The following is a 5,872-nucleotide window of genomic DNA, read 5'->3' as shown; positions in this document are numbered from 1 at the left end:
AGTATATACAATAAGGTAGTACATAGGGTACCACTCGTGTTCATTCTGTGTTTTTTGAGAGGGGAAGTGTTCATTGGTGTTGTATTTACAGTACATATCTGGTGCATGGTAGTTAAGTTGTTCCCTTCTACGCCAATTCCCCAGGTGTGATGTCAAGTTCTGCTGAGCAACTTACTGTGAACATGGACCATTGTGAACATGGTCACAGCATTGAATTCATTGGTAAAATCACTTAAGTGTGCTTTCAAATGTGGGCATGGCCTGTATATACTGTATGTATTCTGTTGAAAACAGTTCTACCTTCTCAAACATTTTCTCAATTGTATTTGTCACTGCTTGTTTTTTATGCCATGAAATATGCTGTGATATTTATTCATATTAAATCAGTCAGCTTCTGTATTGGCAAATGTGTTAAAATGGCATTTACTCAAGTCAATTTGCATTGTTTCTATTGCATTGTTTCTATTGTATCACCAAAAGGACTGACCACTTACGTAGCCTCAGAGACTTGCTTTAAACTTCTAATAAATTGTATATTGGTCTGTCTATTAACATAATTGACAATTCAGAATAAACTCTTTATACTGCAAATGTGTTTTTATATTTCATACAGAAACAACAGTATAATAAATTCATAACCATAATACAATACAAGTTGAACACCTCTATCCAGAAGAGTAGTTTACACAGACGTATACTGTAAATATATAGATATAGATATATAGATAGATATAGATAAATATATAAAAGACATAACAAAAAAAACAATGATTCTCAAAGATTTACAATCAAAGACCGGTTTGTTGTGAAAGAAAGTAATACTACAGAATGTTATGTTCTTTCATTGAGGGAAAATCCATGGTCCCAAAATAATGCCCTTTATCACTCTATATAATACTATAATATATATTAATATATAACAATAATAATAATAATAATAATATATAATATACACTACTCCTCTCCTCGATCTCACTCTTTTGTGAGGAACATGTAGAGAATCACAGTGTGGAGGTGAGCACTGGCGTTGAGGAGGCTGCAGAAGCTCTGGAAGATCTCCATGTCTTCTTGATCGTTATCTGTGACAAGATCGTTGACAGTTAGAAATCCGCATATGTCTACTTATTTTAACTGTTTTTCTATTAATGTGTTCCCAAATAATATGCCCTTAACTTTAAGATGATTTTAGTGCTACAAAGCTTGAAGGAATCTGGACCCTGATCTGATACGATAGTCTAAGTGCCTATAACAACTCACCAGCCGCCATAATCTCGTACATCTCCATGGCAACGTCTGAGAACATGTTTTCCACGGCCTGGAAGAAGGACCACTTGTCAGCAGAGGAGGAGAACACATCACACACCTGCTGCACCATCTTGACGGACCAGTTCATGGAGTACCCGTCCTTCTCACACACCTGAGAGGGGTAACCAGAAATGTCAGTAGCTCAGGCCGGTTCAGGCAGTACCTTCCGTTAAGTGGGCACAAAATGGGGGAAATGTGTCTCTTAGGTTAAAAGATACCGGAACCCTAGAGCAGATAATAAAGTGATTTAGCAGCAGTGACTGACCAGTGTGAGGTACACAATGAGTCGTGAGATCTCAAACAGGCGTCAATTGAGGGCCTTGCTGGCCAGCACGCTGTAGCACACGCTGTTCCCACACAGGAACAACAGACGAGCCACATTCTCCATGTGCCATGCCTGGGGAAGGACTGGAGGCCAACAGAACCAGCACAAAACAAAACAACTGTCATTCATACACACAGCATTCACACTTTACATGAACATTTTTTACATTTAGCAGACGCCTTTATCCAAAGCGACTTACAAGCGCAGTACATTTATCGCAGCCCGGTACACACATAAAGATAATCTGGCCGATTTTGGCCCAATTTCCCCCCTTCCGACCAAGGACAGCAAACGCCCGATTATCGGATGGCTCTAAAGATTATCCTACAAGATTATCCTGTGGTGTGAGGTGTGTTAAGAGTCAATTTCTCCCGACAATCTGCTCGGTAAATGGTCGGGGCCGACGATCGTAAATATTAGACGTGTTCAATATTTACGATCAAAAGTCTTCTTGTCTGTGGTCAAAACTGACAACTCCCAAGTCCGATTGTGACGTGGAATGGAATGTAGCCAATCAAGAAGCCAGCTGACTGACGCGTCTTCTTCTTTTCGTTCTTCTGCACTTTATTTTCCCTGTAGCAAATGGCTGCCTCTACAGGTCAGTCAGGGTACTACTACCCTGTTCACGCGAGACTCCAGACTGTCGGAGGACAGATCTTTATGCATGTGGTTGTATATTGGAGCACACCACACACAATACGATCAAGACTGTTCAATCCATGATTTTTTATCTTCATGTGTGGGGTCTCTCTCAGATAATCAGAAAATCCTTATATGTCTACCAGGCTTAAGGTAAGTGAATCATCTATACATCAGTCATCATCGCACGTGATGGTGCACTCACCATTTGCTTAGTGAAATCTATAATCCTATGGTAATGGTACATACTGTACGTGTGGACTGACCAGACATACAGTATATACAGTATACAGACAAAAGAGTGTAAAAGGTTTGTCTACCATTCCTGGGTGTGTAAAATATAATCATTCAAAGTTGCCAAGTCCTCTGGGCTACTGAAGTTACCTATGAGCTCCTCCAGGATGGCCATTATGGTGTCGCTGGTCCAATCTTTGGCTTCCAGGTCGCTGTGTAGCAGGATGAGAGCCTTGGCCTGGTCGGACTGGGCCACCCCAGCACGCCGCTGCTCCTGCCAGTCTAGCGAACCTGGAAAGAACATTCCCTTACACTACACATACACTTTGCCTTGCAACTCTGGCCAACCAAAAAACAAGCATTTCATTTGTTATTATTAACATTAGAATTTCACCATGTAATTACTAACAAGTGATTTATATACTGTACAAAAGTGCAACCAGTTTTTTTAAGGTAGAAACCGAGAAGGCCCATGTTGTCCCTCTCACCGTCTGGTAGCAGTGGTCCGTAGAGGATGAACAGCAGCCGGGCTTGGCTGACAATGGGCCAGGGTTTCAGGATGCGGGTCAGCCAGAACAGAGTGTCCTTGCTGTTCTTCCAGGGGTCCAACAGAACCTGTCTGCAGAACAGACGGATCTGTTGCTCCAACAGCTGACATGAACCTGAGGGAGAAAAAAGACATACGGATCACTCACGTCTCTCACACTCTTTCAATTAGCCTTTCTATTTGTTCTCTCTCTCTCTCTCTCTCTCTCTCTCTCTCTCTCTCTCTCTCTCTCTCTCTCTCTCTTATAGGGACAGACACTCACCTGGCTTTCCTGTGACCACTGACATGATTTTCTGGGGTAGATTTGTGAAGTCGCACAGGAAGTTGAAAACTCTGTGACACTCCAGCTCCTCCCAGCCGGCTATCAATGTCTGTCAGTCAAACATTAACCATCTCAATACAGGATTCAGCCTTTGATATTAAATTGTCTGATGTTCTTTGTAACTAGGCTCTCACCTGTAGAAACGCTCCATAGCTGGAGAAGCCTTGGCATTGCACTGATTTAATGCACTCTTCCATCATGAAGCAAGGAACCTGAGTGGGAGGTAACAACTGTGTTAGTCTAAGTAAGGTTAACTAGAAAATAACAATCTATTCAATGTTGTCAACTGTTTGGTTTGTTTAGAAATGTGAGAATGTTTGTAGAGCACACACAGCTAAACATTGCCTCATCTGTCCTCCCTCACCTCTCTGTCTTACCTGTGAAAACTTGCTATATATGAACGTTAGCCTATCCTTTGTTGGCAGCAAGAGGGTACATCTCTTGAACAATAAACCTGAAACAATGAGCAAAAACAACAAGAATGTAACATAGTGACTATATTTGCCAACCAGGACCACTTGCTTTCCTCATCGGAACCCCTATGAAAGGAGATAGAAATAATACTTTGGTCTATCTACCTGATAAAGAATTACAGCAGAAATAATGTGGCTCTGAATATTAGTTTATTATAAACATGTGTGTTCTTGGCCAACCAACTAAGTAAAATAAAGGTAAATTAATCAAATAAAGCTGTTGAGGAGCCTCTCACCCAGCGATGTGTAGTGTTCTAGTGAGGACACCTCGGTGGAGTGATGACACCCCTGTACGATGTTCCTCTTCCTCCAGGTCTGAGTGGAGACATAGCCCATGATGTGGCGACTGATGGCCTTGGACACCATGCTCAACACACTGATCTGCAACACTTTACCACAACAAACAATGAGGCGGGAGAAACATCTCATTAATTCAGATGCACGTCATTGGAGCTATATATTTATGCAATTTAGTACCCTGCCCCTGGTAACGGCTTCAATCAGAATAGTTCAGCCTCATAGATATGTCTCATCTAAATAATCATAATTCACCCATCCTGAAAAATGTCCAAAGCAAACAGAACCCACCAGAGAGTCTGTCCAGGATCATCTCAAAGACCTCGGGGGCCAGCCATTCAAAGAAACAGTCGCTGGCCCGAACCTGACGAACCTGACTGCGGGTGGTCATGGTCCTGACAGGATACGGCCGGCGTCTGCGGTGATACTTGTGGGTCACCGTGAATTTCCTTGTCACTTTCGCCATAATAACTGGAATACTGTCAAGCCTTTATTGTCCCACACATAATCTAGAAGCAAAAGGAAATAGCTAGTTAGTTAAACTTGGTGGTTAGCCACAAACTGAAAAGTTGCTAGCTAGAGTAAGTACACCGTAAGCCTTACCCAGCTGAGGAAATGGCACTTGTCAATAAACCTTTGAAATTGTTGCCTTACTGAGCTTTAAATGCTCCTTCACATGCTGTTATGTGTTCTGTTAAATATTGACACCACTGACATGAGACAATAGAATATATATACTATAATATATCTAAACTAAAGTCACAAACAGTTTTACCTCAGCCGGCGAGCCGCTATTGAGCTTGTGTGCTGCACAGTTCCTGCTCCCTCGCGAGGACACTCGCTGAACAACAAGGGGTGCGTTCGTAAATACGCTCTGGAAATCTGATCAGCACTCATGGAATGCCTGTTGTCCAAACAAATTACTTGGTCCCTTTATGACGTTGAACCCAGTGTGCGTTCCGGCGCTCTCAGAGCAAATGTACGAACGCACCCAAGGAGCGCTACCGCGAAATACGATCAGCTCGCGCCGTCATCTCGAATGCATGAATGGTCTATATTGTCATTAATATAGTAAGGTACCATACAACGAAATTTGGGAAAGGGGGCTCCCCTGGTGCTAGGAAAAAAAACTAAAAACAAGAAGGGAAAGGAGCTGGTTTACATAAATAAAGGCTATGTACACTATCCACTATACTATACTATACAAATAAAACACTGTGCTGTACTCTATGCTATGCTATACCTATTCTAACATTTCCTATCTCTGAACCTTATCTACCCGAGGGTTGTCATATTGCACATAGTGTTATTGCACATTCATTTAAAGTGTCACAGTTTGCAGGTTTGAAATGTTCATAGTTGTGTTTCAGTATTGCACTTGATTTCAATCTAGTAGCTGCCATCAAATTATCTAGATTGTCCAGGGCCTAGAACCTAGGTCTTTGCTGTGTTCAGGGCCTGAATGGCCCTGGGGTAGAAGCTGAGCTTCAGTCTGTTTGTCCTTGCGAACATGGTCCTGAACCGCCTGTCCGAGGGCAGCCGAGCAAAGTGTTCGTACCCAGGGTGGAATGGGTCTCTGGAGATCTTGGAGGCCTTCCTGAGGCAGCGTGTGTTGTACAGCTCTTCCAGAGAGGGGAGGGGGGCGCCGGTGATCTTCTGGGCCGATCTCACCACTCTCTGTAGCGCATTCCTCTCTGTGGCTGTGCAGCTGGAGAACCACACGCAGATGC

General features: G+C 42.8%; 1 pseudogene across 1 annotated transcript; it reads right to left on the bottom strand.

The window, feature by feature from the left end:
* Positions 1-972: 972 nt before the first annotated feature.
* On the bottom strand, positions 973-4,608 carry LOC308162674 (F-box only protein 47-like; annotated as a pseudogene). The gene is made up of 10 exons: positions 4,434-4,608; positions 4,082-4,234; positions 3,750-3,826; positions 3,507-3,584; positions 3,313-3,421; positions 2,992-3,165; positions 2,654-2,794; positions 1,571-1,713; positions 1,258-1,417; positions 973-1,079 (listed from the first exon to the last, which is right to left on the bottom strand). The product of its transcript is annotated as an F-box only protein 47-like (transcript).
* Positions 4,609-5,872: the final 1,264 nt, after the last annotated feature.

This window comes from Nansenia antarctica, assembly GCF_963989245.1.
Source record: "Nansenia antarctica genome assembly, chromosome: 7".
Classification (NCBI taxonomy): Eukaryota; Metazoa; Chordata; class Actinopteri; order Argentiniformes; family Microstomatidae; genus Nansenia; species Nansenia antarctica.
The sequence above is the reverse complement of the archived record's forward strand: the minus strand, read 5'-3'. Positions and strand labels throughout refer to the sequence as shown.